This window comes from Stegodyphus dumicola, chromosome 8 (genome assembly GCF_044657685.1).
Source record: "Stegodyphus dumicola isolate Sdum_Otavi_A_Nest chromosome 8, ASM4465768v1".
In the NCBI taxonomy this organism is placed as follows: Eukaryota; Metazoa; Arthropoda; class Arachnida; order Araneae; family Eresidae; genus Stegodyphus; species Stegodyphus dumicola.
Genome location: NC_140775.1, coordinates 23,477,661 through 23,496,893, shown reverse-complemented (window position 1 = coordinate 23,496,893; position 19,233 = coordinate 23,477,661). Strand labels below are relative to the sequence as shown.

General features: G+C 36.7%; 1 long non-coding RNA gene across 2 annotated transcripts in view; it reads left to right on the top strand.

Moving 5' to 3' along the window:
* Positions 1 to 13,926, top strand: part of LOC118198856 (uncharacterized) — a 468,506-nt gene extending 454,580 nt beyond the window's left edge. For both annotated transcript variants that reach the window (XR_015042504.1, XR_015042503.1), the window contains one exon: positions 10,272 to 13,926. This is a non-coding gene — a long non-coding RNA (uncharacterized LOC118198856). The remainder of the gene's footprint in view (positions 1 to 10,271) is intronic.
* Positions 13,927 to 19,233: the final 5,307 nt, after the last annotated feature.

Genomic DNA, 19,233 nt, shown 5'->3' with positions numbered 1-19,233 from the left:
TTGAAAGATTCCTAAGTTCTCTCTACAATGACATAAATGATATTTTCCAAGATATAATTTTATCAGTATAAATACCTCGCCGTCCAACTCTACAATCCGGTTTGTAATCATCGTTTACCTAAAGCCACTCCTCAATCAAGATAATCATCGCCTAACAGATATCCTTCTTCAGTCCGGTTCGCAGTCATTGTTTAAGTGATACTAATCATTATTAGAGTTCGTTCATTGACAAACTCATAAGGCTAGAGGCCAAATTTGGTAATAAGTCGCCACTTAATGTTTTTCAATGAATGGAAAGAGTACAAAAAGTAATTGGTTCGTCTATGTGGATAAAATTTAGTTTAAACACCTGTGTTCGGGGCAAAAGTTTTGTTTCTCAAAACTGCGTATTTGAAAGTTAGCCATTTTTGGTACCATTTCAGCTAAGTTAAACGGTACTTTTTTTTATTCGTTAAGTTTACCGTAGTAGTAGGCCGGCACACGCCCAAAGAATCCATGACTCTCGTAGAGTTCCTGATTTATAACATGGTGTGGAAATTTATGAAAGTAGTTAAAATTTACTTTTAAAACTAAGCATGCATTTTAGTCATGCATTTCTTGTAATCGGAAAAGTTTTTGAAAATATTATACTGAAAACTAAATGCTACAATAAGATAAAATACTGTTATATATCAGTACGAAACATGTTAAAATATACAATTCCTAAAACAAATTTAGAAAAAAAATATATAATTTTTATTTATTTACTTCCAGGTTCATCCATTTAAAGCAAATTATTACTTTTTCTTTGAATATATAATAGTCTTTAACGAATATCCAACATTCTCATCATCTAACATTATTATTTTATTTTAATATGCTAATGCATTATTGATTTTTAGTTCGACTTGTTTAAGCGCAAATGACTTCAAAGGCAAGATAATGGGAAACTGATGTTGGTATTGCATACTAATTCTGTTGTGAGGGCTGGTTTCTGTGGTGCTCCACCAGAAGATGTCAGATTTGATCGATTCCTCTTAGCAGATTCGTGATGCAGTTTTGAAAAGAAATCACGTACTTTATTTACATGAAATGTAAGTTTGATTTCATTGCAAAGAAAAGCAATTTTTTCACAGCATCAAAATTTTTAGCAATTAATTCACCTAATTTTTATTTATAGTCATAGAACAAAGGATGCCGCTTACTTTGAGTGCTTTAGTTCCGACAAATTTATCAGATAAGAAAGACTACCGCAGAGCTCCGAAGCTGGAAACAAAGATAAGAAACATTTATAAATGTTAAAAATGTATAAGCATAATGAAAGGATGTGTACATTGTTTATTCTCCTCATCGTCAAAAGATGTCAGATGTGATTGATTCTTCTTTGGTTCGTGACATTTTTGGAATTTTCGAGAAAGTTCCGTTAGAACGGCTGTACGTCTTTCAAACGAAATTTGTTGAAAAATTGCTTGGAAACTTCCTTCGTGTTTTCCATTTTGACTACTACAATTTCACATTCTAAAACGTGCTAAAATAACCATGCGCATGAAAGCACAATAATTACATGCAAATGTAAGAAATAGAAAATACGGAAGCACAAATTTACAATAATGCGAAATTAATAAACGAACACGAAATTAAAATTTTCGAATTTACGATAGTAGAAAATGCAGAAAGAAAACTAATACAAATTTACGATGACACAAAGTTTAAATATAGCTACTAAATAAATGCAAAATAATGTACTTAAATATGATCTGAAATATGCAATGTAGAAACAAATACTTCCACTTGTTTGACATCACAAAAAACCCGAGATTATTATGGTTTAATGGCCCACCAGAGGCCGAGCGGTAAAAGTCCATGAACTCTGGTAGTTCGGTCCGAGGTTCGAATCCCGCGAATGGGCTGGCTGCATTCGTGGTTTTCTCCATGTGTAAACGTGTTAATGCGAACCAGTTTTCCTTCGAAAGTCCTCCACGAAGGTATCCCTCCTTCCGTGTAATGGCTTAGGCGGAATATGTAAATATTAATCATAGTATCGTTCAAAGGAATAAGCACTTTTAGTTCAATATATGATAGTCAATGTGCTTCTAGGCAAAGCATTATTTTTAAAAACAATAATTTTAAAAATAAGTTATTACAATAACAGCAATTTAATATTCCTGTCTAACTTTTATACTAAACTATGAATGTAACAACAAACAAACAAATACAGCATCAAACGTGGATTATTCAATACAAATGATGAATTATTACTGAAAGTGGAGAGTTATGTTATAGCTGTAGTTTGATTTATCTGGCATACATAATAGTAACAGCAGTTCAAGTTTCAAATTCTGAATCTGTGTCTAAAACAAGGATTATGCTTGTCGTTGGCTTTGAAGCCTTTGCACAGCTCCGTATCAGTTGCGAAGAAACATTCCCCTGAAGACGCATCAGAGGGTCCCCAATCCCTCTTTTCTTTTCATTAAGCTCTCGAGAGAACGTTCAGCTCGATGGTATTTTAAGTGGCTCTTTGCCGTAAAGACACTATACACTTCACTCTACACCGTCTCGCGCATAGAGATAAAGAAGTTTTTTCCGTACAGTGTCGCCATTTCTCGCTTTGAAATCCTTGAGTTTCTTAATCAAAAGTTCGTTAGTTTTACAAAATTTGAAACAGATAATAAAACAAATTCGAAAATCAAAATCCGTGTTTCCAAGTACCATGTTCGGTTGGAGGACATCCTTATTCAAAATTTGATGGCTCTAAGTACCGTCGTTTCTCTTTTACAATGGAGAAACATTCATACGTTCATGCAGATTCTTCATTATTTAGTTTCTTTAAGTATATTACATGACGATGATAATTTTTGGTGGCAACAGTTTGAAAAGTGAATCGACGCAGGACGCAAAATGCCGTTATGAGACTAATAGCCCTTTGGGCTAATAATAATCGTTATCTCGAATTTTGGGGAATTTGTTATTTAGGAATCATATAAAATACCTGTTCGACTTAAGAGCAGGCGACTTAGTGGTCGATCTCAGTATTAGTTGTTAATTCCGGATGCAAATCCCTGCGAACGAACCGACCGTGGAACATTTCCATGTGAGCGTGTGTAACGTAACATGAATGTGTAACCTAAATTCGACGTCTAGCATGAGTATGACGTGTAAGGTGAATACGAGACATTGCCTTTAAGAAGTCCTTCACGATGGCACATTCGTTCCCTCTGACAGGCAGCTTTACTTGCTCTGCCATATTTTAACAAAATCAAATCCTGTTCAGCTGAAACTTTCTTCAAGTGTTAAGTTGGAAAGGTTGTAAGATTATATTTCTATCTTTTAGATTTCATTTATCAATTTTCTCTTGCTTCTTGGACTATTTCAATTGCAGAGAACAATTTTATCTTTCCCATTCCCTCCATCCCGGGGTCGACGCAGAACGCTCTGCGCAGTACTGGCTAGGATCTGTACTTAGGCAGTCTCATAAAATTTATGAACTTGGCAGTTTCCGATGGTCCGTGGGGTGGGACTCATCTCCACCTTTCACGGGCCAGGAGGCGTAGGCCCCAGGTAACTAGGGTATCAGTAGCCGAATAGCGCCTGTGCCATTGAGCGTCTTGCCCCCGCTATCTTCGGTATTCTGTGTAAAGCCTGAAGGGAAGGGCTGCCCGCGTACTACTGGCAGATAGCCAATCAACGGCCAGTCTTGCTCCAAGTTTTCAAAACCCACTCCATCGTGGTCTCTGTTCACTGGGATGGTGGCCTTGGCTGGTCAGTGTAGCGGAGGGTCCTAAGAGGGAGCCTTTTTTTTAAATTGTTGATGCTTCCGGGAATGTGGGCCCCCTCGACTCAGCAGAAGTTTTCACGACAATCTTTGGGTGGTTTTGACTGGTGTTTCAACCAATCCCTGTTATGCCGCTAATTTGGCGAAATAGGTATGAATACCAGTTACCCACCCCCTTAATTTATAAAAGAAATGTAAAAACAACATGTTTCTACGACGCGTGTAAATGCATGGATACGACACATCTCCTGTAGTATTATCTCAGTATAAAATGTAAATATTGTAAATAATTTAAACTTTTGTTTCTTCAATAAAAGTAAAATTAATAGGATCGTGATTGAGATCCCAAAATAAAGCGGCTTGTTGGTAAGAACATAACTGCAGAGAAATCTTCCAGTCATATAGATCACTGTATGGTTTTTAAGTATACAGGTAATTTCGCCACTTGGCACATCTGTCTTTTTGTTTATACCAATATGGCACGTACTGTTTTATCGCAGAACTAATTTGCAGTACCAGACCTTCGCCTTCTGCCTAATATGTGGAGGGTGATAATATGAGTGTCCCACGTGGATTCAACCACCACTTACGAGCCGCCCACCAATGGACGAGCGGGAAAGTCACTGAACGCTGGTAGTTCGGTCCAAGGTTGGAATAACGCGAACGGGCTGACTGCATGGGCGTTTTCGTTGTTTTCCTCATGTGTAACACGTATACTAGCTACTTTCCCTTAAAAAGGTCCTCCAAAAAAGCATCCTTCCCCTTGGGCAGATAGCCCTCAAGACTGCCGTAATGAAATAAACCAACCACTTACGAGCCACAGCAACCAGTCTGCTCACCTGTCTCTTCCGCCAAATAAGTTACCCACAGTTGTATTAAGTTGCAGGAGTGGGAAATGAAACTTGATTGATTTCCCACTCCCTCCTCGTAAGTCATACAATTTCATATGTTTTTACTAAAGGATACCACGTGACAAAATCTTAGCAGCCTAAATGTCTACTTTATCCGGTTTATTTTTCTAAACTGGAACCGTAGTTCGTTCACCAGACATTTGCTACATATTTTAAACATGCAATCTTTTTGAAACATACTATACTTTTAGAAACCGAACAATAGTGATTTATCTGTAGACACCGAATTTCAATGCACATAGACATTTTTTTTTCTTAAATTATTCTAAATTCTATATGAAGTGGAACTAAAATCACGTGTAGACTCCTTTAACTTACTCCTAAAGAAGAAAGAAAGTTTACCGGCGGCTGTCAGGATAATGTCAAAGAATGAGTGATTTGGAATCGGTGAAGCACTTCTTCAATCAAAAAGATTTAACTATGCATGATTTCTCACAAGGGTAACTTTTACTTTCTACAATTCTTCCCCGGGCAAAAATAATGTCTGACATGAGAGATGTCTATCAAAGTTTTGAAAATTAAACGAACTAATGTAGTCATGTGTATTCAAGCAGGCTACTCAAATGATAAGTTTTAAAGTCAAAGTAAAATACTTCTTAATGCGAATGAAAAAATGGGAATTTTGAGCCGGTACTGTCAAATTGCTTCAGGGAATTTAAGACTATAATATTTTCCAAAGAATTTACAGAGTTTCATAAAGATTGTGTTGAATTTTTAAAATATGGTTGCACAATTTTTGTATTATAATTTGTGTTTTTAATATGAACAGGGGAATCAATATGAATTTTTTTTATTACACACAATTAATTATTAATGGGATAAATAAAAAACTTGAAACTTCAAAGGCTGTTATACAAAATGAATAATAAATTTCTATAAGGAAATTAACAACAGAAAGTTACCTAAACTGATGAATACCGAATTTCATTTCACGACGCAAAATTTGTATATAGATCATATTTGTTGCCAGGGGCAGACCTACATTTATCAAGGACCGGGGCGGAAATCTCCCTGGGGCCCCCTTTGTTGGAATGATCCCTATATAAAACGTCAAAGTAAATACATAATTAATATTAAATTTAATTAAATTAAATAGTGAAAATTATATAAAAAGAAAAATGGCTTAAGACTTACGTCTAGCAACAAATAAAATTTAAAAAAAAACTTACACCTAGCAATAATACATATTTAAAAAAAAATCTGAATGGTTTCAGATTTTAACGGTCGTCCAAAGAGGTTTGTTAAGTTCTTTCACGCTCTTGTTAAGCTCGCAGTTGACCAATCTGCTTTTGCACTCACTTCTACTAACCCATTTTTTTTTGTCTTTTTAGCTTTATTATTAAGAATTATTTTCTTCGCACTTAGGACACATACAATTCAAGAACAAAATTTAAAAAAATTTAAAAGCAGCATAGCAGTATACGTTTAAAATTCAAAATGCAGCATTAAGTATTGACATTCATTTTTCTGTTTTTTTTTTTTTTTTTTTTTTTTTTCAGTTTATAATATCAATGCTCAGTTTTCTTACTAAAATGGCTTTACAAAACTTTGGCTTTTTATTATTAACGTTTGTGTGTTTACTTTATTTATTAAATATCACATTCTTGGCGCTTACGCCACATAAAATTCGATTCAACAATAAAATCTCAAACTATTAAAAATAGCATATCTTTAGAATTTCCGGTAGGCATTGCGTGTTGGAGTTAAAAATATTTCATTCGGTACAGTGTTCCCATTTCTCGCTTTGAAATCTTTGAGTTTGGTAATTAAAAATTCGTTAAAGTTTCAAAAAATATGAAGCAGATAGTAAAACACGATCCAAATTCCAAATTCGAGCTTCCAGGTGTTCATATTCGGGTGGAGGACTACGTTATTCAAAATTCGATGTTTCTAGGTAACGTTGTTTTTGACAGTGCGAGAAACATACATACGTTCATAATTTAATTTCTTTAAATATAATGCAGGGCTCTAATATCTGGTGGCAACAATTTGATTCCGACTTTTATAATGAACCAACGCAAAATGCCAAAGCGAAGTTAATAGTTGGGCTAATAAATAAATAAAAAGTAAAAACGAAATAAAATCTAGTAATAAAGTACATAGTTCAAAAATAGATATATTCTGAAATCTAGTAATGAACTATTTAATTAAAATTCTTGAATCCTTTTAATCATGTTTTTTATATAGATCTTCGCAATAATGCTGCGAAGAAATCGTTCCTGAGTAGCTAACTAGTAGAATATTGCAATTATGTTTATTTATTTTTTTATTCTACTATGTCAAAGCATGCAAAAGCTATTTTAAAAAAAGGACTACGTTCGTAGAAAACATTCTCAGCAAAACTGGCTGGTATCCGCTTCGCACGTTGAAGTTACATTCGCGACGTGATATTTATATAGGATGATATCAGCTGATAGAAATATCCAGATCTATCAGGAATTATTGAGACGATTCGGGAATAATTTTCGAGAATTTAAGACAAAGCACAAAGTACCGTAGTAAAAGGTAGTAAGTTGTGGTAGGCTAGATTTATGTAATTAAAGCAAAGCCTGAAGGGCTATCTGCTTAAGGGAAGGGATGTCTTCGTGGAGGACTTCCTAAGGGAAACTGACTCGTATGGCACATTACACATGGGTAAAACCACGAAAATGCCCATGAAGCCAGCCCGTTCGCAGGATTTGAACCTCGGACCGAATTACCAGTGTTCAGTGACTTTACCACTCGGCCGTTGGTGGGCTTTGTGGTAGGCTACGTAGATGGCCTATAAAAATAGTTTGTTACATACAACATTCCCAAAACGATATTTAAAATTAGATTAATTAATTAGCTTGGGCGTAAATAAAACTAATGCTATGAAACTTTTGAGTTGAAATCTCAAACAGTTTTATATTACGATTTAAAAAGCTTCAAATAATGAAAATGGGTAAAAAATATGAGGTTTGGAATCTTGAGCGTCTTTTAAATTCACTGAATTGACGAATTCGAATCTCCCGTTCCTGATATTTGCATTAACTGCACTGGTATCATGTGTTATAATTAATTAATTTCCTTTAATTTAAAATTAAAATTTTACATACAATTTTACTAAGGCACGCCAGCGGCCGAGCGGTAAAGTCGCTGAACACTGGTAGTTCGGTCCGAGGTTCGAATCCTGCGAACGGGCTGGCTGCATGGGCGTTTTCGTGGTTTTTCCCATGTGTAACGTGTATACGAGCCAGTTTCCCTTAGAAAGTCCTCCACGAAGGCATCCCTCCCCTTAGGCAGATAGCCCTAGTGTGCTTTGCCGTAATTAAATACACCAAAATACACCCTTAGAAAGTCCTCCACGAAGGCATCCTTCCCCTCAGGCAGATAGCCCTCGAGGCTTTGCCATAATCACACACACACATACAATTTTACATTATTACTTAAGTTTCTACATTTTAATATAAATTTTTACATTATTACTTAATGCTCTACATTTTTATGGTTTATTTTCAAGTATTTATTTTTATTGCTAGAAAAGTTTAGTTGTTAATAAATTAACAATTGTGACGGCATTCTTTTAGGGTAGCTGATGGAAATCAGATATTAAGTTCTGCTTTAAAACGGAATATACACCAAATTCAAATGACAGTTGTTATAACAAACCCTTGAGTTCTAAAAGAGGGACATTATAACGAGGGATTGCTGTCATAAAATTCGCTTTCTTATCTATTTGGGACTTTTTGAACTGGTCATTTTATTGTATTGGTTCTTGCAACTGACAAGTCGTTATAACGAGCATCAACTTTAGTTTAAGCTATCTGTTACTAATCAATTGGTCTGGTCAGCAGAAATGTAAAAGCTATCTAGATTTTTCGTACTAAAACAATTTCTGTCGATCTATAGCAGGGCAACATACGATGCATGGATAAAGAACACTTTCTTCGCTTTGTCTTATCTGAAACAATGTTATTACCCAGTTCATTGAGCATACGATAAAAATTTTAAGTATGCTAAATGCGTAAGAAGTTATCCTATAATATACATAAAAAAAACTGACAACTAAAAGGCAGTTATATATTTGTCATAGAAATGCTAGGTTCACTTCAGTAACTTTCTTTGGGGTTACATCATTTAACCGTTTGCACATAACAAAATCCTTGAGAAAAAAAAAAAAAAAAAAAGAGTCTGTCAGTAGAGTTTCAGAAATGACAAATGTGGAAGGATGAATAAACGCACCAGCATTATTTTAAATGCTTCATTGATCTGAAAAAATGTAGGGAAGAAAAGTGGTGAACTCTACAAAAATTTGCTTAAACGAAGTTGAACGAATTTATAAAGCTTCAGCATTATTTTAAATTCTTTCTAGTTTGTATCAACTTTCCATCATACGTTGACACAAATTTTGAATTTAATAAAATGAATTTAATAGGAATTATTTAATTTGTAACCATCACTTTTGCATTATCCGCTATAGCTTAAATGTAATAAAGCAGAAACTCACGGCAATGACTTAGCAGTAGACTTAGATGTAACGATGTAGAAGCACTGATAACGTAATGTAGATCTACTGCATTTCATAAATGTTGATACTGTAATAAAAAGCAAACTGGGCAGTCTAGGAAGAATAAATAAACATCTTTATTTAATATAAAAAACATGTTGCCGTGCTGTCACAAACAACTTGGCACACTATTCGTGCCTATTTCAAAACGTTTACATTTTTATACCTTTGCAGTTGCAATAAAAAGAGAGTAGCAAGCAATAGTCCCAACTAGGCCGAAGTGTAGAAAGCAAGTTCAGTTATGTTCAGGATGAAATCTTAATTCAGAATGAGTTATTTTTGGTTATCAATGCATCTGATTGGATAATTAATATTGCTGTTAAATTATTATTGGCTGTTTGCATTTTAGTTCCATTTGCATTGCCAGCGTTATATAAGAGTCATATGATTGTGCGGATTATTCTCGAAATGACGTAGTGCAGTAAAAGATTACTAGAACAGAGGCGAAATAAACTATTTAAAATTTAGCATTAAGGGGCTACTGCTAATTTAAATTATAATTTATCTTTTACGTATTATTTTCAGAATGGCAATTTTATAGTTTCGTGTTTCATCTGATTTGTGGCCACACGTCTTGTATTTAAGTGCTTATTTGTTACATAGAGCTATATATCTTTTAATTGAGTGCAACGGCTTTGGAATTCTAAGCAATATTTCAATTAAGAGGTAAGGTATAGTCCATTTCGTTTCTGAGGAGTTTGTCGTCAAGTTGGCGATATTTGACGATGTCTTGCGAACTTGGCGACTTTCTAGAAGATTCGCGTAAGAACATTTCCGAAGTTCTACGACCGATTCTTCCAAAGTTTCCAGAATTCATGTTGTAGGGTATAAACTTGGGTCGGAGGGTGAATCGGGTGCGAATTAACTGTGAGACTAAGCGGTTAGCTGAACTACGAGTAAGGCTTTACCCTGAGTAATTTCACAATTTATTTCGTATGCTAAGGGAAACAATTGCTAAATACCCGAGTATTCTTGAGTTATTTCCAGTTGCTTTTGTGCTGTGCTACTTATTTTTCTTATTTGCCTAATAAAAAATAAAAAATAAAAAATGATAAATTGATAAATTGTTTCTTTTTCCTAGCTTATCTGGACTCATTATTTGAATAAATATCAACGATCCCGTAGTCGCAACAACTGGTATCAGAAGTAAGGCTTCTTTGAATGGACATAAACAGGAGGATGAACGAGCAGCTGAATGCCATAATGGAAATAATTGTTGCCAGTCAGAAAGAGGCAGCCTCAAATGCTGCTGAGATGAAGAAGCAGCACAAATAAAAGAAAGTACCTTGTCAATACTCACGTATGAAGATTATATTCGCCATCGAAGGAAAGTCATCAGTATTATGAACGAAAACGTAACCGCTGTAAGAGAAAAATTACAAATACAAGTAGTGAATGTTAGTCAAGAGATCTCTGCGCTGAACGAGAGACTGGATAAAGCGATTCTAATAGTGGAACAGGAATTTGTAGAACCATTTCCATGCATAAACAATGTACCAACTTAGCCTGCTTTGAATAATGTTCTGGTTCAGTTATCTCATCCCACAGTTAAGTTCTTGGCATATGATGAAACGTCATCATAGAACGCGTAAGACACAGTTCTAAATGCTTTCTAAGGCAAATTAGCGGGACGCTGTCACCAAAGCGTTAAATCTGGCAGCCCGTTTACGAGGACAGGCAGCGGACATAATACAGGTACTCCCAGCTGAAAAACATTCGGATCTGACTCCTTAATTAATGCGTCAGAAGTGCGATTTGAAGAACTATTTCTCAGAGATTACCACTGACTGCAACTTAAGCCTCGAAAGCAGAGAGAAAAAGAGACACTTCAAGAACCGGTAATTGACATCGAAAAGTTAACGCAGCTAATACTTCTGGATTGCGACCAAGAAATTAAAGAAACTTTGAGTCTTCAGTATTTGTAATTGTTATCAGCGGTTCTGAAATACAGAAATCACTCCGAATAGCAGACAAAGAAGAGCAAGAAATTAAAATGAGGTTTGCCCAGATGGCCAGCAAAAAGACATTAGTGCTGTAAGGTAGTGTTAACAGGGCAAAGGACAGAATACTGAAAGTGGATGGCGGAACTGACAAAAAGAATAGAGGCAATGGAAGAATCCAAGAGGAAATGGAGTAAAGATAAAAAGAAAATAAAACATTAGAAGTGTAATGGAGAATGACATATACACAAAGAGTGTCGTGCGCGTCCAGTTCAAAAGAAGAAAAATATATGTCGAAAAAACAACAGGGAAAATACATTCTTCAGATGTCTTTTGTTAACCGCGGAGATCATGTACTGTGCGTGGAAGGAGAAATCAACGGATTTTCATTTCGCATGATAGTAGAAACCAGAGTGAAAGTAACTATTCTTCGAGCGAATACACACTAGTATGCAAGACTTAAGCAACAAATTAATTTTTCAGCATATAATGATGAAAAATTTTAAAAGGGTCTTGTGCAGTCAGTACAATGAAACGCCAACTCAATTAAAAGGTGATTCATATGCAAATATCAGCACCGCGACGTCAGAGAGTATGCTAGGACACGCAAAACGCGAAAAATCAGCGGGCGTAGTGCAAGAAGGAAGGAAGGCGTATTTTCAGGCATTCTTCAAGTGAAAGTTAGATTGTATATGTAGTATGGCTACAAGAAAACATATACCTTTCCACATGGTGGAATGATAGGCAAGCTTTATGAGAATCGTAGTTTGATAACTGCCACTCAAGAGTTTCGAACTGATAAAAGTGTTGTTTCACGAGTTTGAAAAGCCTTAAATACGGCAGGTACTGCTCTTTAAGAAAGGTTGTTAGTAATCGGCCAAGGAAAACAGCGGTGACTAATGATAGATATATTACCCTGCAAGTGAAAGGAGATTGAGATCAGACAGAGGGCAATATTGTTCAGCAGTTGCGTACTGCAACCTGAAGACAAGTATTTTAGTTTACTGTGACCATACGACTTAATAATGGCGGCCTATTCGCCCGTGGTCTTCAACGCTGTTTGCTATTGACAGCAGCTCATCGGGCACCGTTTACAGTGGTCTAGGAAACACAAAGACTGGGCACTTCAATGTAGTCCTGTCACGTCATCAGTGAAATTTACCGATGACAGTCGTTTCAGTCTGACAAATGGTTCTCGGTGCCAGTTAATGATATAAAGAGAAGCATGGATACGCTTTCATCCCACTACCTTCAGGGAAAGAGAATTTTGGAGTGGTCTTGCGTTCTTGTATAGGGAAAGTATTAAGATGAACTGCGGAGCTGTACATTTTCGAAAAAGGTTCACTTGCCGGAAACTGTAGCGTGATGAATTCATCCTCCTCCACGTGTGTCTTTCCCGGATGCCATTGATCTCGATTTATTTTTACGGATGACCATGCACGACCACACAAGCTTCATAGTGTTGAGGAGGTCCTGGAAAGGGAAGATATCCACAGAATGGATTGGCCAGTGTGCTTCCTTGATTTAAATCTAATTGAACTTACTTGGAATACTTTAGGGAGACGCTTGCGGCACAATCTTACGCTCTGAAAAAAAAAAAAAACCAGAAAGCTGAAATAGACGCTCTTTGAAAAATGGTAATTCTTTTCCCAAGAACTATTAGGTAATTTGGTGTAGTATATCGATAGGCGGTGCAACACAACCATAGCAGTTAGAGGAGGTCATATGAAATACTAAGGCTATTTAGTTTGTTATTCTTCCTGTTCACCACACAGTTCTTTGTACCAAGACCATTCTGGCAATAAAGCATTTTTACATTCATTCCGTACTGTATGCGTCCTATTCATTTTTTGCTCTATAGTTTTTCTCATCCTTTAAGTACCAAATTATGCCTCAGTATGAATTTTATTCCTCCCAACTGGCATTTTGAGGAATTACGGCCCAAATCAGAAATTTGCTTAGTTTTGCACACTAGTGTATCTCGACGGTTGAAAGGTCACCTGCTATATACGGCTCCATCCTTAAATCTACAAACCTGAATAAAGAGAAAATCTCAGTGCATTGGAAAATGACTGTGCACATCAAGTTCCCATCCTACGTATATGAAGTCATAGTTTATGTAATTGATATAACCGATCCATGCATTTTCGTCTTGATTTCTGAAAAAGTATGGATTTTGTTTAGATGTTAAATCCTGAATTATGCTCCCTTAATGAAGAAATGCGATGTTTGAAGTACATGAAATTAAAAAGATCTACTATAGGATAATTGCTCATGATAAAATTACTATACTTCCAAGCATGGAATGCATCACCATCAGCGGTGCGGTAAAGAGTCACGAGAAATTGCAATTCGGGATTACTGATTTTCCGAGGGAAAGTACTTGTTTTCGTATTCTGCACCAGAATCCAAATTTCCATATTTAAGCTAGAGTGTGTATTTTAGTTCAGATTTAGTCTATTTAAGCCGAAGGCTTTTGGATCTTAGCCAGAGAGAGATAGAATTGCTGGTACTTGCGCTGCGCTGATAGATTCTGGCAGATAAGTCTAAATGTAATTATCCCGGATTTACATTATCTCACAGCCGATACTTTAAACTTATGTACCGGTAAATTATTTGAGCTAGTTTGTAGCTCAGCTATTTGGTCGCATAGTTGTAGACTACTTTATTCTATGTTTAAATTCAAGTGTCTATTATTGCTTATTTTACAACGCCTCAAGTAGTGTTTACCTGTAGTACGTGTTGTGCCTATGTTTGCTAAAAGTTCAGTTTAATAAATAGATTGTTTAAAATCTTCGCAAGTCTTTTTCATACCATTTCAGACGCAGCGACAACTAATGATTGTTTAACGCGACCCAGTCAAAAGATGGGTTACAACGTCACCTTTCTTTTGATCCGCTAACAGCGTCGGATCGGTTGTAGGTAGTGACAGTTCTTTCACCTCCGTTTCAGGCAGAGAGAAATTGGTTTTCTCCATGCCTTTCGTTTGAGACAACACTTCACCCCTTTCTATAATGAGGGGAGAAACTTCGCTTGAGGGTTCGAGTCCGCCGCTTTCAGACTCCGGACAATTTTTCACGATTTCATTCTTTGATTGACTCGGAGCTCGAGTACCTATATTCACCTTAAAGAAAAGTTTATCGTGTTGATCTTTTGCTAATTTTTCGGCGGTTCTGTTTCCTAACAGATAATGACCGGGATCCAATTCATTTCGAATGACCTCTGCTGTTGTTGTTACTTGGCCAAAAGTTCCTTCTACGAGGCTTGCTAAGGGTAAACAAATTGGGGCCTCATCAAACGGGTGTTTTACCCAAACAGTCTCGCCCGTCAGCATCGAAGGAGTGAGATATTTCTTGCATATTACGTCAATGCATGACCCAGTATCTCTCAAAACTGGAAGATCAAAACCGTTCACTTTAGCCATCGTTAGATACGGGGCTAAACCATCTTCTTCAATCTCCTGCACCTTATTTACAATAAATGGGGTTTTAAGATCCTTTTTTTACTTCCGGGCATTGAGGCCTTAAGTGTTCGGCTGAACCACAAGAATAACACTTAAGGGGTCTTCTCATGTCAAATTGACGCTCATTCTGATTCCGGAGATGTTCCTTACTCTCAGAGGCATATCTATTTTCCCCACCAAGCAGGTGATATTTTTGCGACTCCCTGGAATTCGAATGGTTTTTATTTCTCTTGTGTGACTCCAAGCTATAAACAGGAGATATCTTCTTCCGGGTTTCACCGTACGTTTTCATACTCTTCTAATATTTCTGCTCATTTATCTGGAGTCGTTATTTTCGACCCTTCGTCAATAAAGTGCTGTCACACTTCGATATTTACACGGCGCTTCATTTGGTCTGTTATCATGAGATCTTTTTAAAGTTCAAAATCGGTAACTTCCAAATCTGCAATCCATTCTTCAAAATAATTCCTTAATTCAAAGGCAAAATCTCTCCAAGTGGTTCGAGTGTTTTTCTGGAATTCTGTAAAGTTGATACGAAATTTTTCTGGACTAAGCTTAAACCTTTTAAGCAGTATCCTCTTTTCGTAATCGTAGTCATAAGACTGCTGCTCTGGTTCTCGCATAATCAGCTGAACTATGTCTGCAAAATTGTCAATAAAACCGAAACCCATTCTGATTGGTGAAGCTTTGCACGCTTTGCTTGGCGCTCAAACATGACTAGATACAAACTAATGTGATTCTCTTCAGGATCAAATTTTGGAATCATTTTTTTAGATCGTAACGGTTTTTTTAAGCCCATTTTCTTCATTCCCACCATCTACAGAGTCATTTTCGTTAGCGGCTAGTAATCTTAACTTCCATAATTCAAATTCCATTTCTTCTCTCCTAATTCTTTCCTGCCTCTCTTCTTCTTCTCTCCTAATTCTTCCCTGCTCCTTTTTTTCTTTCTCAAGCCTCGTTGAAGTGATATTTTCTAAAAGGCCTTTCACTAGTTCCTCCTCACAGGATTCATTTCCCATAATCAGCTGTCCTAAGTTCAGGGTTAACTTTTTGCCCTAACTCTTCAGCCAAAGATTTAAGATCCTCTTTTCTAACTTTTGCTAAGAATGCCATGATATGAGCAAAATTATGTTAATAACCTAACAATTTTAGCTCCCTCACACTACATCTATATAAAATGGATTTAAACAAATATCATTTTCACAAAGAGAGAGTAAAATTGAACCCTTAATTTTTTTTTCAACACATTTTTTTACAAATCTTAAACAAAAACAAGACAGTTTACACTATAATATGCACATTATGCGTTCAAATAAAAATTTGTCTACTTGAGGACATATAATATTACCTCTTAAAAGCTTTAAATTCAGTTGCGTTAAATTCAATTGCTTATGATAATACAATATACTTTCATCCTAATTTGAGGTGTATTAAAATATGCATTCAGAGGTTAATTTAAAAAAACCATATATCTACATGCTCATAACCTCATATGCTCATAACCATATATCTACATAAATATGACAACAGTTAAAATGAAAGATATTGGGGATTTCTAACCTTCCCCTTTTACTCGTTCAATATAAAAATTTTTCAATTCTTATACAAATAATGTTTTACACACCTTAACTGAAAATTCTAATATTTATAATATTCAAGACGACTTAGAAATGAATGTCAGAATGCCACCTATCCTTAGAATCTTCAAAGTTACAGTAATTTTTCTCCTTTACACATTCAATTATATAAGCTCAATTTGAGCACAAGACATTAACATTTCAGATATTAAAAAATTTATTGTTGCATGCGTATGGGTTCGTTACGAAATGAATGAACACGTCCGATGAAAAGTGAATAAAAATTTATTATTATCACAAAATGCTTAAATTTCCTTACCTATTCGTACAGTATTACACTATCTCACAGTAGTTACCTTTTAACTACTCAAACGTTCAAGAGAACTTAATACAAAATAGCTAAAAAAGCTGATCCGCGAATTCGCTACAGTCAACAAGAGCAGTTTTCTAAGCATACTCTTAAAAACAACAACAAACAAACTAAAATCACACGAACTGAGAGGTTTTCCTCCTTTTATAAGATTTTAAATCGCGCGCGAGAATTTTCTGGAACTTTCTCGAAATCAAAAAGAGATATTTATTTATTAAATGTTAAATACACGTGCTCTTGTATGTTTAATTTTCCGGCTTAGCTTTCCTTTAATAGTCATCACGCTCTACACTGCACGGGGAATAAAACAATTTAATTTATAATTGAACTAATATTAGCTATTTAGATACCAAATCCGTAACACTGCCCCCTACCCAAGGACTGCACGTCCCGGGCAGTACAACCCCTGGACAGGGAGCCAAACTTACACCTAAGGCATAAGCGCAATACTAAGCATTACATTACAATAACAAACAACATGAACAATAAATGCAATAACTAACTTTAAACAAGTCAAATACTAAATAAAAGTCAAATACTAAATACAAATCAAATACTAAATACCAATTAAATACACATTTAGAAACAAAACGGACCATAGTCTTACACTATTTACAATTATTTACACTACGTACTATGGCCATAGTAATGAGCTAACCTGTCGTAATGAACGACTTTAGGTTTAGAGTTCGAAGACTTACGGATCCGAAACACGACGTCATTCAGCCTGTTTAGGACTGTGTGCGGACCATCCCAAGGTGACTGTAATTTAGGCCTGACTTCTCTTCGTCGAATCGGGTTCCACAACCACACCTTCGCTCCTTTGTTGAATCTATGTCCAGTAGCTCTCGTGTTGTATATGATCTTCACTTTCTCCGTCGCCAAGTTGACTAGCTTTCGGGCAGAACGGTGCATCACTTCAAACCGGGCCTGGACATCTTGGACGTATTCCTCAGGCGATGAAGAAGCATCCGTATGGCGATCAAACAGGCGATCACAAGGCAGACGAAGTTCTCGACCGAAGAGCATCTGGGATGGAAAATAGGCGGTAGTCTTGTGTTTCTCTCCGACCCTAGTATGATCTCGGCAGCTTTCTGAGCAGGGTCTTCCAGACAAGATGTCGGCGTTTCCAGGTAATGATCCTTTCGGAGGATGAATAGTCATGTCCTCAGATGCTGAAAGCAATTTGTTGTTTTTAAAGTCTAAGGAAAAATTGTATTTCCTTAAAAAGTCCAATCCAAGAATGCATGAATCTGTAATATCCGCCACATAAGCCGTGTGATGGTAAGCGGCACTTCCAAACGTGATGTCCAATGTTTAACTTCTCAGCTATGTCGACCTTATCACCAGATGCAGTCTCAAGGGTAACACAGGATGGCGTCCAAATAAGTTTATCTTTAAACTGTTGAGCTAAATCTCTCCGAATGATGGTAACATTAGATCCTGTGTCAATAATCATATTGCAAGGAACTCCATCGATATGCCCATTGATGGACAGTCCGTTACTGTTGCCATTCACTGTAGAAATCTTGAGCACTTTAAAACAAGGTTTTCCATTATCTGGCAACCTCCGTTCCTCGATATGGCCATTCATTTGTTTCTTGCGTCATTGCTGGGAAATGATCTTATTTTCCGTACCCTGGGGTGTTCTGCAATTCTTTCGTACGTGGCCTTCAGCTCCACAGTACCAGCACTTTGGTTTCTTGTTACTCCTTTTCTGTCCCATGACATTTAATTGCCTGTTTAACACGCTTCTCTTATTTTCCGTGCTTTGGGGTTTTCTGCAGTTCCTTCGTATGTGGCCTTCAATAACGCAGTTCCAGCACTTTAGGGTTGGTTTCTTCTCACCAATATTCTGTCTCAAGGCATTCACTGGTCTTGTCAAATCATCCGTTTTATTATCCGTTCCCTGGGGTGTTCTGCAATGCCGTCGTATGTGCAATTCAGCACCACATTTCCAACACCTTAGAGCCACTTTGTTCTCACTCCTACTCCGTATCAAAGCATCGACTTGTCTGGATAAATCATCTAAACGAGCCATCAATTGATCCACTGGCTCGTGGACTCGCACAGCTCTGACTGGGTAGTGATCTCTAGGAGTAGCTTGCTGGGCTGCCTCGAACTTCACGGCGTACAACAGAGCGCTTTTATGTCCTTCACATCCGCCATTCGCAAAGCTTTCTGTATTTCAGGATCTCGGATGCCGTCGATGAAGTATTGCAGGGACATGATTTCTCTTGTTTCTGTCGGGCACTCAGCAAAGGCGTGATGTGACATCCTTTCAACATCCGTGGCGAGCTCGTGAAGTGTTTCTGTAGGCTTCTGTTAACGGGATTTTAATTGAAGCCTGTACTCTTTTAAACACTTCTCCCCAAAGCGCAGCTCCAACGCGCCGGTTAGAGCTTCAAAGTCTAGTCTTTGGTTTTCGGGAAGCGTCTGCAGGATATCCGTTGCATCTGCTCTCAGAGATGCGGCGAGATGACAGGCCTTAGCCTGGGGATCCCATCTATTTGCTTCGGCCACTATAGAAAACTGTGTCTTATATACTTAACAGGAGGTCTTCCCATCATATGTAGGTAGCTTCAGAGAGGGACGAACAGGCATAGATTGAAATTTAAAACCTTCAGAATTGTTTCCTACCGTCGCTATGCACTTCTTCTGTCTTCTATAGCTTCAAATTTGTTTTCTTTTAT